General features: G+C 45.9%; 1 pseudogene; it reads left to right on the plus strand.

Moving 5' to 3' along the window:
* Positions 1-1,812: 1,812 nt before the first annotated feature.
* The window catches only part of LOC115188251 (ubiquitin carboxyl-terminal hydrolase 47-like), a 21,011-nt pseudogene continuing 7,823 nt past the window's right edge, over positions 1,813-15,000 (plus strand).

Below are 15,000 nucleotides of genomic sequence, written 5' to 3' on the forward strand. Positions count from 1 at the left end.
TATTCTTTCAGTGAAATATGGAACCGTTCCGTATTTTACTTACGGGTTGCATCCATAAGTCTAAATGTTCCTGTTACATTGCACAACCTTCAATGTTATGTCATAATTACGTAAAATTCTGGCAAATTAGTTCGCAACGAGCCCAGGCGGCCCCAAACTGTTGCATATACCCTGATCTCTGCGTGCAATGAATGGAAGAGAAGTGACCCAATTTCACCTGGTTATATATGCCTGCTAAATATGCAGGTTTAAAAATTATACTTCTGTGTATTGATTTTAAGAAAGGCATTGATGTTTATGGTTAGGTACAGTCGTGCAACTGATTGTGCTTTTTTTCCGCAAATGCACTTTTGTTAAATCATCCCCGTTTGGCGAAGTCAGCTGTCTTTGTTAGGAGAGAAATGGTCTTCACAGTTCGCAACGAGCCAGGGCGGCCCAAATTGCTGCATATACCCTGACTCTGTTGCAGAGGTGACACATTTTCTCGAGTTAAAATAAATTAATGTTAGCAGGCAATATTAACTAAATATGCAGGTTTAAAAATATATACTTGTGTATTGATTTTAAGAAAGACATCGATGTTTATGGTTAGGTACACGTCGGAGCAAAGACAGTCCTTTTCCGCTATGCGCAACACATCGATTATATGCAATGCAGGACTGGCTAGATAAACTAGTATATCATCAACCATGTGTAGTTAACTAGTGGTTATGATTGATTGTTTTTTTATAAGATAAGTTTAATGCTGGCTAGCAACTTACCTTGGCTTCTTACTGCATTCGCGTAACAGGCAGGCTCCTCGTGGAGTGCAACGTAAAGCAGGTGGTTAGAGCGTTGGACTAGTTAACCGTAAGGTTGCATCCCCAAGCTGACAAGGTAAAAAATCTGTCGTTCTGCCCCTGAACAAGGCAGTTAACCCACCGTTCCTAGGCCATCATTGAAAATAAGAATGTGTTCTTAACTGACTTGCCCAGTTAAATAAAGGTCAAAAAAAAAAATCTCGGCAAATCGGTGACCAAAATGCCGATTACCGATTTGTTATAAACTGAAATCGGCCATTCCGATTAATCGGTCGACCTCTAGACTGGAGTGACTTGAAAATGAGACTGAAGTTCTGCTGAAATTCAGGGTTTTCTGCCAGCCAGTGCCTATAGACCAGGTTGTTCTCTTACCCTCTGAAGGCTCATCAATAGTTAGGTTGCTGTAGGCCTAATGATGCTGGGTGTTTGTTTGCTGTCATTTGCCCTGTTGGCAGAAAGAGGTTTTTCAGTGTCACCTCAATGGAACAATGATTTAACAGAGATCCAGACTAATAACTTTGGTTTTAGATAAGTAATAATTCTACTGTGTTTGTACGTTAGCCTAGATTCTCATATCTGTTCTGTGTAGTGCGATTGTCTGGGCTTTGTAGCACCTACGGCTGCATGTCAGCACCTTGCAACATTATCTGTGATTAAAAATACCCCTAATCTGATAATTCACTCGTGTGTTGACATCTCGGCTGTTGGCTTGTTTGTATCATCGGCCTGACAGATTTTGCCAAGATCACCAGCTTTACATAGTTACTTTAGGATGGTCACTTGTTTTGTCTGTGGTTTTAATAATACCTACAGTATATTACTGGTGTTCTTTAGAAGTGAATTGAAAGCGTGCCATTCCCAATTAGTTAGTCTGAGCTTGCTTGTGGATGCATAGAGAAACTCTAGCATGTTGTGTAACTGTTTCCCTTCTCGGTAACAGCTGTTTGCACTGTTTTAATCTTTTATGTGTTTTTCACCCCTCCTCCCCATGTGTCATTAGGGTATGTTTGGAGTTGCAGGCAGAGTATTTTTGATGAGATGAAGAAGAGGTTTTCTCAGGTAGTCCCTGCTAGTGGATTGGAGTGACTGTGTGCAGCTTACTGTGTGGGGTTTGCTGTCAACTGCATGGAGCCTCCGGTATTTGCGGTCCTGAATGTTTAGCCAACCTACTACCAGCTGGTCACATAGACCATAACAAAATAGTAACTTAGAACAGAGGGCTGATTGAGTGAGGGCCAGTTTTATTAACCAAAATGGCAGTAACACCAGCCCAACATGACACACAGGCTATGCATGTAGGTTAAATAAACTGACCATAGGAATTTTAGTTTTGGGATGACCCATTTTAATCCTTTAGGAAAATACAAAAGGTTCTTGGATTAGGAAAACATTTGACAAATGCCAACACACCACACACATGGATTAGAATTGTGGACAATTAAAGGTCACAATAAGCACTGACCATGTAATGGTGCCGATAGACCTTTTTAAGCTAGTGTTATTGCTCAAGCCTCACTGGAACAGTTTTGGGCTCATGTAGTCACACAAACACCACTATGTCTTGGACAGGTTTCTCTTGCATCATTGCTGGAAGGCCTGCTTTGGGAAAATGGTCTGATACACTGTAGTAGACATTGTAATCATAACAAATGTTGGCTTCACTACATTTGCTGAATAACTAACGCATAATTTACTAAATAACATGGACAAAGCCAGACTGAATAGAAACAATGAAGGTCTATAGTGTGCGATGGTGTGAGGCTCTCACTAGACACGCAGATTGTAAACCAGACTAGCCCTATAGATTAAATGTATGCATGAGGCTCATCTTGATCTATGATTGCATGTTATGGTTTTTGATCACTAGAATACTGTCATCCCGTCCCTTGATGAGTTACTTAACCAGATTTTTTTTCTTCAGTTTCCTTACTGAAGAGACATTCCTTATTGAGAAATTTGGGCACTGTCTGATAGTTTGGTGGCATGGCTCTGTTCCAGTCTCTGTAATGTGTCTCCCTCTCTAGGTTTGGGCTACTATTTTAATCTGCATCTTCCAAGAACATAATGCAACTTAAGGTCCACACCGTAGGTCATATAATAGTAATCCAGCATTGCACCACCCGTCTCCTCTAGATTCTTGTCTGTTCGTTCGCCTGTTATGACATTCATGTGTGAGTATGAGAATGCCCTAACTACTCACTGTAGTAAAATCGCTCGCCTCCCTGAGTGCATGCAAATAAGCTGCTGATAACGTTTTATTTTAATATTTTGTCATGAAGTAGAAAACTGAATGGTGTGATCTGCGCTCAAGGTGTTTGTATGTGTCCTGTATCCTACAGATAGAGAATGCGGCAGAGGAGCCCAGAGTGCTGTGCATAGTCCAGGACACTACCAATGCTAAGACGGTCAACGAGAGGCTCACCCTCAACCTGCCAGCCTCCACTACCCTCTCCAAACTCTTTGAGGATGTGGCCCACAAGGCGAGCTATGTGAACGGCACCTTTGACCTGGCATGGGGCAAGACCGGGGACATGGTGAGTCTGTGTCCTAAGATAACGTTATGATCCCAGGTCCCTTCATTGGATCCTGGTTGAGGGGGGGGCTTACATAGACCAAACTCCTCCAACATGTCTGTTTGCTCCTCCTCCACACATGGCTACACTGTCTTCTGTACGTCAGCTGTTCTACTGAGCTGCACTCACTGACCAAAGGCTTGAAATGGTGCTATTGGATCCTCCCCATAGGGTGTAAATGGCTTTGTTTGAATGTACGCCAGTCTTTCTTTCCTGTCCCTGAAGTAATCTGAGGCTGGAGTTATCTCATGAGTAGGTCAGTGGATTAAGCTCTATTTCCACTGCTGGCTACCCCCCCCCTCTCCTCCCTCTCCTCCAGCCAACATTACAGGAGTAAATACTGCTGCTTCTTCATAGCATGCTCCACCAGCTGGTCCTAAAAGCTTATCTTTTGACTGATCAACATGGGGAGGATTCTCCTTCTGAATTCAATGGGAACCAATGGGATTTGACAGGTTGATTATGTGGGTTTAATTAGGTTGTATTGTGGGGAACTACTGAGATTTTTCAATCTCAAATCCAAGTTTTATTTGTTTAGGTCTGCAATTTATTTTCTCATGCTCAGACCTGCCTGTCCAAACTGAAGGGTGTTTTTTTCTTTTTCTGTTCTCCCTAGGGGTCGCTGGATCCCAGCAGTGAGATGTCCCTCACTGAGTCTGGGTTCGAGCCCGGGAAGAGGAACTTCCTCCAGCTCACAGACAAGGACGGAGAACAGCCTCAGATTGCGTCGGTGAGTGAGTGGGGAAGATAAAAATAAGAGTTAATGGTTTATATGAATACCAGCATGCCTAGGTCATTCCCCTGGAGGAGGGATTGACATGCAGTTCGTTCTTGGTAGACTAGTGGTACCTATAAGCTGAAGCTTAATTCTCCTCTGTGTAGGATGAGTCGGGGACAGCGGGCAGCAGTGGTCTGGATGACAGCTCCCAGGAGCGCTTCATCGGTCCACTGCCCAGAGACGGCACGGTGGGCTGCAGCAGCGACTGCAGCAGCCCCAGCTACTCCTACTCCTCCATACTCAACAAGTTGACACAGGTACACCCTCTGTCAACAGCATAGACTTGACCTCACTTCCTTTTACGTAACCCCCCCTGACCGCTCACTTCATGAAGCAGATGCTAAGCTACAGGACTGTTTTGCTAGCACAGACTGGAATATGTTCCAGGATTCTTCCGATGGCATTGAGGAGTACACCACATCAGTCACTGGCTTCATCAATAAGTGCATCGCCGACGTCGTCCCTACAGTGACTGCCATTGATTACAGGCAAAATCTGCACTGAGCTAAAGGGTAGAGGTGCTGCTATCAAGGAGTGGGACTATAACCTGGAAGCTTATAAGAAATCCCGCTATGCCCTCCGACGAACCATCAAAGCGTCAATTCAGGACTAAGATTGAATCGTAACACTGGCTCCGACGCTCGTCGGATGTGGCAGGGCTTGCAAACTATTAGACTACAAAAGGAAGCACAGCCGCTAGCTACCCAGTGACACAAGCCTACCAGATGAGCTAAATTACTTCTATGCTCGCTTCGAGACAAGTAACACTGAAATATGCATGAGAGCATCAGCTGTTCCGGAAGACTGTGATCACGCTCTCCGTAGCTGATGTAAGACCTTCAAACAGGTCAACATTCACAAGGCTGCAGGGCCAGACAGATTACCAGGATGTGTACTCTGAGCAGGCGCTGACCAACTGGCAAGTGCCTTACTGACATTTTCAACGTCTCTCTGATTGAGTCTGTAATACCAACATGTTTCAAGCAGACCACCATAGTCCCTGTGCCCAAGAACACTAAGGTAACCTGCCTAAATGATTACCGACCCGTAGCACTCACGTCTGTAGCCATGAAGTGCTTTGAAAGGCTGGTCATGGCTCACATCAACACTATTATCCCAGAAACCCTAGACCCACTCCAATTTGATTAATTGATGCTATTAATTGAGTACAGCTCAGCGTTCAACACCATAGTGCCCTCAAAGCTCATCACTAAGCTAAGGATTTGGCATGGGTCCTCAGATCCTCAAAAGGTTCTACAGCTGCACCATGGAGAGCATCCAGACTGGTTGCATCACTGCCTGGAATGGCAACTGCTTGTCTCCGACCGGAAAGCACTACAGAGGGTAGTGCGTACGGCCCAGTATATCACTGGGGCCAAGCTTCCTGCCATCCAGGACCTCTATACTAGGCGGTGTCAGAGGAAGGCCCTAAAAATGGTCAGACTCCAGCCACCCTAGTCATAGACTGTTCTCTCTGCTACCGCAAGTGGTACCGGAGCGCCAAGTCTAGGTCGAAAAGACTTAACAGCTTCTTCCCCCAAGCCATAAGACTCCTGAATAGCTAATCAAATGGCTACCCAGACTATTTGCATTTGCCCCCCCCCCCTTACGCTACGCTGTTTATCTATGCACAGTCACTAACTCTACCTAAATGTACATATTACCTCGACTAACCATAGCCCCTGCACATTGACTCTGTACCAGTACCCCCTGTATATAGCCTCGCTATTGTTATTTTTTATTTTTTTTTTACTTATCTGCATTGTTGGGTAAGTCAGCATTCCACTGTAAGGTCTACACCTGTTGTATTTGGTGCATGTGACAAATAAAATTAGATTTCATGTCTTTCTCCCCCTCTGCAGGATATGTGGGTTTGGTGAACCAGGCCATGACCTGCTATTTGAACAGCCTTCTACAAACTCTGTTTATGACCCCGGAGTTCAGAAATGCACTGTACAAGTAAGTACCTGTTCTCATGAAGCTCTTGTATTGTTTTACTAAACAACTGTATTTAATGAGAGGAGTGTTGTCCTAAAAACTATTCTATTCTACTTGTCCACTGTTCTCTCCAGCTGGGAATTTGAGGAGTCGGAGGAAGACACCGGTCACCAGCATCCCTTACCAGCTACAGAGGTGTTGTTTGCTGTGCTGCAGACAAGTAAGAAGAGGGCCATCGAGACACCGACGTGACCCGCAGCTTCGGCTGGGACAGCAGCGAAGGTGGGCTGTCACACTGCTACTTCTAGACAACCCCCCCCCCGGCCCCCCCCCCCCCCCCCCCCCCCCCCCCCCCCCCCCCCCCCCCCCCCCCCCCCCCCCCCCCCCCCCCCCCCCCCCCCCCCCCCCCCCCCCCGCCGCCAGGCAGCCTCCCCGTAACCAGGAGGAGCCCAGGCTCAACCTCTTCTGATGTTTTGCTAAAAGAACTGGAAGTGTGGGGGGAAGGGGTACTGTTTGTTTTGTCACACAGTTCACTGTGTCTTAACTGGTCTGTGTGTTTCTCTTCTGTGGTGTCTGCGTATCTGTGTTTTCAGCCTGGCAGCAGCATGACGTCCAGGAGCTGTGTAGGGTCATGTTTGATGCCCTGGAGCAGAAATGGAAGCAGACAGAGCAGGTATGAAAGAAAAGTGAACCCTGCCACTTGTCTAAACCCTAATCCAGGAGCCACTGAGGGGCCTCCCACAGGCCCAGATCAAAGGGCCTTCTGTGGGAAGGGAGAAAGTGCCAGTAAGGCTGAGGGTTAGCTTTTTCTGATCTCAGGAGTTTGGTATAAACCGTATACTCTTAATTCACTGTGGATAGAAGCACTAGGCTCGTGCACGTGCGCGCCTGCGTTTAGCTGTATTTGTAAAGAATGCTCTGCATTCATTGTGGTTAATCAAAGTCCCATTTTGATTTTTGCTATATTTGTGTCCCCAGCAGCAGTTTTCTCCACTTACGGTACTTATTGAACTTCTATTATTGTTTTCATCACCTGTTTGTTTGATTTTATTTGTCATTTAACAAATTACATATTATATGCATACATAAAACGTGATCGGGATTGCAATAAAGTCCGATTTATTTCTGTGGTCCCTATTTTTTGGGGGGTTTGTTGACATACACTGAGTGTACAGAACATTAAGAAAGCCTTCCTAATATTGAGTTGCACCCCCTTTTACCCTCAGAACAGCCTCAATTCATCAGGTCATGGACTCTACAAGTTGTCAAAATCATTCCACAGGGATGCTGGCCCATGTTGACTCCAATGCTTCCCACAGTTGTCAAGTTGGCTGGCTGTCCTTTGGGTGGGACCATTCTTGATACACATGAGAAACTTGATTGTGAAAAACCCAGCAGCATTGCAGTTCTTGACATAAATCTGTGCACCTAGTACCATACCTCATTCAACGGCACTTACATTTATTGTCTTGCCTATACACCCTCTGAATGGTGCACACACACACAGTCCATGTCTCAAGGCTTAAAAATCCTTCTTTTACCTGTCTCCTCCCTTCATCGACACTGATTTTGAAGAAGTGGATTTCACAAGTGACATCAATAAGGGATCATAGCTTTTCCTGGTCGGAAAGAGCAGATGTTCTTAATGTTTTGTACACTCAGGGTAGATACAGTTACATAGAAACATTCTAGATATACAGACATTAAAATGTTTTCTACTTTTAAATCATTAGCCAACTTTTGACATTTTATTTGGTGTTATTCTTGCTGTGTAGTTCCACTCAACTGTGCCGGAATATAAAAAAGGGTTCTTACCAGATATACTCTTATATTTAAAAAGGTGATTATTTGAACCTCTGGCACAGGTGGTGGGCATCTCTAACAAAATAAACAATTGGATAGGTACGTGAGGACTGAGTCAGTGGTAATTCTGTGGACCTTACCATACCAAGTTCAATTAATACAAGTCATTTTTACACACACACCCAGCCTAGCTGCTTAAAATGCTGGACCTCCAGATGAGTACGAGGGCCGGTAGAGTTAAAAAAAATTCGAACAAGCTTGTTTCAGCTGGTCTGTGGCTTATTCTTTAGAATCAGAAGTTAAGTCCTAAATTGTTGTTTAGATGTTTGTGGCTACTGGTGAACCATGATGAGCACACATCATCAGTGACACTGAACTAGCTTTCCTGCCAGACTCTTCAGGGTGTCAATATCAAGCCATTTTGAGGTCTGGCTAAGAATTACATTTTGGGGTTTATTTTTGTTAAACATCTCACAGGTCTGGTACCTATCACCTTGGGTGTGAATTTGATGTTTTTGGTGTAACCTCTGATTTGTCCACTTTGACTAAAACCAGGGAACCTTGCAAGCGTTACACTCTGGAACCAAATAAGATGGATTCTGTTTTTCTAAGATGCATAGAAAGTTTGTCTGAAAGCCATTTAGTAATTGGATAACTCTGCACTAAGGAGCTCTTCTACTGAGGCTTTGTTCTTTTGGGACACCAATTGAGCAGAGTCATCCGCATACAAAAACAATTTACAAAAGCAGGCTGATTTCACATCGTCAATGTACGGTAGGAAGAGCAGTGGAACAAGGACGCTCCCCTGCGGGACCCCACGGCTAATCTCCAGTTTTCCATTAACATCCAGCACTTGGACCAATTAGTCTCTACCTGTTAAATAGGGTCTTACGCAGTCAATGGGCCTGCTGTTGCAGTCACATATTTATTGAAATGTGTTGACTCTTGGAGAGGACCCAAGTCATTGTCTTTGGGGAGTTTACGTTATTATTGAGCTGGCATAGAGTTGAGGTTGTGTGAGTAGTAGGTACAGTGAGAGCAGTGAAGAGCATGTTTCAGAGTTCTGAGAGATACGTGTGTGTTTGACTGCTCGGGCCTGACTCCCCGGTGTTGTGTCCCCCCTCAGGCTGACCTGATTAACCAGCTGTACCAGGGGAAGCTGAAGGACTATGTGCGCTGTCTGGAGTGTGCTATGAGAGCGGAGGATCGACACTTACCTGGACATCCCTCTGGTCATCAGACCCTTTGGGGCCAGCCAGGCTTATAGCAGCGTGGTGCGTGTCTCTCTGCCGCCATCTCTTATATCTCTACCCTTCTTCATGACTATATAAGTATTAATCCAAGTGTGTGAAGAGATCAAAGCTATGAGGGTCATTTATGTGTTCACCACGCAGACACTGAAGTCCAGACCCTGCTGTATGCTCCTGCATTTTCCTAAGACTTTTTAGTAAGACAGTATAATGTGATGTACATGTGGTCAGAGTGTTATTACTGATACAGTGCCTTTCTGACTCACTGAAACAGGAGGAGGCTCTGCAGGCCTTCGTCCAGCCAGAGACTCTGGACGGGGTCAACCAGTATTTCTGTGAGCGCTGCAAGAAAAAATGTGACGCCCGTAAGGTGAGTACACAGACTAGTGATCTTGTTGATGTTAAGACCACACTTCCCTTTGGGTCAGGGAGAACTGATTGGGGGGGATGTTGAGTGAAGGTTGTCACTGGTCTAGCCATTTGTGTTCTGACCCATGCCCTTTGCCCTCCCTCCACAGGGGCTGAGGTTTCTGCACTTTCCCTACCTGTTGACTTTGCAGCTGAAGCGTTTTGACTTTGACTACACCACTATGCACCGCATCAAACTCAACGATCGCATGTCCTTCCCTGAGGAGCTGGACATGGGTCCTTTCATCGACGTGGAGGACGAGGTGAGACACCTGTGTTTTATACTCTAGATAGAATAATGCTATCAGGCCCGGGGGGGGTGGAATGGTGCCAGGCCTTCAGGTCCACTCAAATTTAGATTTTCGATTATGTTTCATGTATTAGTCATTTCAATGTCATCATTAATTCATGAGTGTAACTGATACCTGAACTCTGTCTACTTTCTCTCTCTTTCTATCCCGTTCTTTGTTTTTGATCAATGCCGCATCTCCTCAAACGGAGAGCTGCACTGACAGCGGGGCAGAGAATGAAGGCAGTTGCCACAGTGACCAGATGAGCAACGACTTCTCGGCGGACGACGGTGTTGACGAGGGCATCTGCCTGGACAGCCCAGCAGTACTGAGAGGGTCCTGAAGCCAAAGGTACCCAGCCTCAACACTGTATGTAATACCACACAAACCGTCCTTACACTCTAGCACCCGTACTCCCTGTGTCTTGTAGCCCATCCGGGTCTGTTTGCATGTAGTGCAATCTGCTGTCATTAGATTTAATTGTTAGCTAATTCTCTCCTGCCCCTGTCTCGTCTCCAGAGTTCATTGACCTTTGAGCTGTTCTCGGTTATGGTCCATTCGGGCAGCGCTGCAGGTGGCCACTATTATGCCTGCATTAAATCCTTCAGCGATGGCCAGTGGTACAGTTTCAACGACCAGCACGTCAGCAAGGTTATTCTCAGTCTTCAAATAACTTATGTTTACTATGCATGTAATACTAGACAAAACAACTCGACACAGGTTGCATCAAGAAAACTCCTCGACCTACGTTTTAAATAGACTTAATAAATTGACGCCTGTCATTGTAACATTCTATTGACAGTCAGAAACACAATGGTGGTTGTCCTGTGTGTGTCCTTATATAGATCACCCAGGAAGACATTAGGAAAACGTATGGAGGGTCCTCAGGGAGCAGAGGCTATTACTCCAGTGCCTTTGCCAGGTCAGTGGAGCTCTGTCTCTGTCAATCTCTGGATTGATCTGAAATCAATATGTCCCTGAATACATCTCACTCCCATGCCTGGCTCTCCCCTCTCACAATCTCATTGTATGTACCTACTAATGCATGCCTACATGGCCAGAAATTACCAGCATCTGTTCACTTCACACACTGCAACGTTCAATACCAGAGGAAGCTTTAATGAGGATGAACCAGGGCTTTTTTACTTAGAGTCCTACATTTTATTGACGTCTCCCTGGGAGAAAAACAAGAGGATGGTTATTCAGGCTAGGACAAAGCCCTGTTGATAACTGAGCTTTTACATAATGCACTGTTCTTTCATGTGTTTGGAAAGAAGATGGAACTCTAGTTGGCTACTCATTTTCCTTTTCTCCATTTGCATTTAATAAGATGTTTTTCTGTTCGACAGCTCTACGAATGCGTATATGCTGATTTATAGGTTGAAAGACCCCTCAAGGAATGCAAGTAAGGGAAACGTATTAAATAAAGTCAGTTCATATCACGTTTGCTTTTAAATGTCTAAAATGACTGTTAAACTGTGTAAAGTTAAATATGTGGTATAACAATCCTAGTAGGTTTTACTTTCCTAGTCTCTCTCAATGACTTGGACCCCCAGTTAGTTATGGTGACCTCTTGACTGATGGGCCGTGTTGTTACCACTGCAGAGTATCTGGATTGTGATGACTTCCCTGAGCACATAAAGCATCTGGTCCAGAGGGAGAAGGAGTCTGAGGAGCAGGAGAAAAGACAGAGGGAGATCGAGCGCAATACCTGCAAGGTACATCCTCCTCCTGTGGACTTTCCCATGGGTAACGGTGTCGGTCATTTCACTGAATGTTCTTCTGTTGATTTTCACAGGGGTTGTATTGTTGTTAATTGATCTGTATTTCTCTGTCAGATCAAGCTGTTCTGCATGCATCCGGTGAAGATGATGGCTGATGGAGAACAAGCTGGAAGTGCACAAGGACAAGACGCTCAGAGAGGCAACAGAGATGGCCTACAAGGTACGTCAGAGTGGAAGCTAAACGCGGAGGAAAGCATTGAAAGCTAATCTCACTCAGCAGCTGCAGTGCATACCAGCCAGCGGTCGGTGTCAGAATAGAGTGGTCCAAGGATAGACATAGTTCTAAGATTAAAAGGGGGGTTGCAATGGCCAAGAGAAGCTCAAAACATTTCTTATGTGTCTATTAGCAATTGGATGTGTTTGTTGTGTGTGTCTTTGGCCACCCATTCTGCCCCCTAGCTCATGGAACTGGATGGGGTGGTCCCGCTGGACTGCTGTCGCCTGGTCAAGTACGATGAGTTCCATGAGTACCTGGAGCGCTCGTATGAGGGCGAGGAACGACACCCCCATGGGGCTGCTGCTGGGCGGTGGTCAAGTCTCTACTACATGTTTGACCTGCTGCTGGAGACCCGCAGACCAGAAACAAGTCTTCCAGCATTACAAACCTGGAGGTGAGTAAAACGCATTCGATACTTAAATATAATACTATAATAGCAACTCTTTTAGCCTTTTGCGAAATGAGTTGTGTGGACTGGTTAGTGTGTGTCTCTGTAGAGGTGATGGTGAAGGTTTCACGTGGTGGATCTGAAGACTGACACTATCGCCCCTCCCGTCAGCATCAGGGCCTATCTAAACAGTCATCACTGAGTTCAAGCAGCTCATTGCACAGGTAAGTTAGTTCAGACACTCTTCTTTAATTCTCCTTTCTATCTAATCCAGCCTGATACAGTCTACACTTGTAAGACCATAAAATCTGCCAGTATTTGTTTTGGGATCTGTGGTGAAGTATCTCTCTGCTGTGTGTGTATTGTTGTTGACAGGCCACAGAGCTCTCAGCCGAAACCATGCGTGTCGTTCTGGAGCGCTGCTATAATGACATTCGGCTTGTCTACGTGCCCACAAGACACTGAAAGCAGAGGGTTTCTTCAGGAGCAACAAGGTCGCACTCTACTTTATTATTGTCCTTTCTAGCTTGGGTCTGCTGTGTTTAATGTTGTGTATCTGTAAACATTTTTCAGCAGTGCTTTGATCTCAGATGCTTTCGACTCTGTCAATTACCACATCCTCATCGGCAGACTCCAATAGCCTTGGTTCTCTAATGATTGCATCGCCCTGGTTCACCAACTACTTCTCTGATAGAGTTCAGTGTGTCAAATCGGAGGGCCTGTTGTCCGGACCTCTGGCAGTCTCTATGGGGGTGGCCACGGGGTTCAATTCTTGGGCCAACTCTTTTCTCCTGTATACATCAATGATGTCGCTCTTGCTGCTGGTGAGTCTCTGATCCACCTCTACGCAGACGACACCATTCTGTATACTTCTGGCCCTTCTTTGGACACTGTGTTAACAACCCTCCCAAATGAGCTTCAATGCCATACAACTCTCCTTTCGTGGCCTCCAACTGCTCCTAAATACAAGTAAAACTAAATGCATGCTCTTCAACCGATCGCTGCCTGCACCTGCCCGCCTGTCCTGCATCACTACTCTGGACGGTTCTGACTTAGAATAGGTGGACAACTACAAATACCTAGGGTCTGATTAGACTGTAAACTCTCCTTTCCAGACTCACATCAAACATCTCCAATCCAAAGTTAATCAAGAATTGGCTTCCTATTTCGCAACAAAGCATCCTTCACTCATGCTGCCAAACATACCCTCGTAAAACTGACCATCCTACCGATCCTCGACTTTGGCGATGTCATTTACAAAATAGCCTCCAATACCCTACTCAACAAACTGGATGCAGTCTATCACAGTGCCATCCGTTTGTCACCAAAGCCCCATATACTACCCACCACTGCGACCTGTACGCTCTCGTTGGCTGGCCTTCGCTTCATAATCGTCACCTAACCCACTGGCTCCAGGTCATCTACAAGACCCTGCTAGGTAAAGTCCCCCCTTATCTCCGCTCACTGGTCACCATAGCAGCACCCACCTGTAGCACGCGCTCCAGCAGATATGTCTCTGGTCACCCCCAAAGCCAATTCCTCCTTTGGCCGTCTCTCTTTCCAGTTCTCTGCTGCCAATGACTGGAACGAACTACAAAAATCTCTGAAACTGGAAACACTTATCTCCCTCACTAGCTTTAAGCACCAGCTGTCAGAGCAGCTCACAGATCACTGCACCTGTACATAGCCCATCTATAATTTAGCCCAAACAACTCCCCCTTCCCCTACTGTATTTCTTTTATTTTGCTCCTTTGCACCCCATTATCTCTATTTCTACTTTGTACTTTCTTCTACTACAAATCTACCATTCCAGTGTTTTACTGCTATATTGTATTTACTTTGCCACCATGGACTTTTTTTGCCTTTACCCTCCCTTATCTCCACCTCATTTGCTCACATTGTACATAGACTTATTTTTCTACTGTATTATGGACTGTATATTGTTTTACTCCATGTGTAACTCTGTTGTTGTATGTTGTCAAACTGTTTGCTTTTTCTTGGCCAGTCGCAATTGTAAATGAGAACTTTCTCAACTGCCTACCTGGTTAAATAAATAAGATGTAACACAAACCTAATTTGTCCCTTCTCTGGTTTCTCTTAGGTTTTTGATGGAAAGCTCTGAATCCCCAGATCACCAGGCACCTTCACTGATTCCCCTCTGTGGAAACTGCTGGATCGCCATGGGAACACAATCCGCCTGTTTGTTTCACTGCCTGTGCAATCCCCCGGCACCAACAGAACTATTTGCCCAAAAGTTTGCGGCGACACTGAGGAGTGCTCTGAGGGGTCAAAGGGCAACAGGAATTCTGTAGAGGCCATCCTGGAGGAGAGCACAGAGAAGCTGAAGAACCTGTCCCTCCAGCAGCAGCAGGGCTCCAGCACCAGTGACAAGCCAGAAGAGCTCAGACACCACGCGACTTCGAGCACATCGAGTCCCCCTCACCCTCTCAGGAACCAGACTCCTCCGTATCCGCTGCCGTTGCAGTCGACAACCGAGAGCTGGAGAACCGGATCCGGGCGGCCGGCGGGGGGACCTACTCTGACCGGAACCCAGTTCCCTGGGGAGGAGCGCTCGGACTCTGAGGTGAACAACGACCGCAGCACGAGCTCAGTGGACAGTGACATCCTGAGCTCCAGCCACAGCAGTGACACGCTGTGCAACGCCGACAGCGGCCCCATCCAGCTGGCCAATGGCCTGGACTCACACAGCATCACCAGCAGGCCGCCGCTCCAAGGCCAACGAGGGCAAGAAAGAGACGTGGGGACACAGC

The sequence above is a fragment of the Salmo trutta genome, unplaced genomic scaffold (assembly GCF_901001165.1).
Source record: "Salmo trutta unplaced genomic scaffold, fSalTru1.1, whole genome shotgun sequence".
In the NCBI taxonomy this organism is placed as follows: Eukaryota; Metazoa; Chordata; class Actinopteri; order Salmoniformes; family Salmonidae; genus Salmo; species Salmo trutta.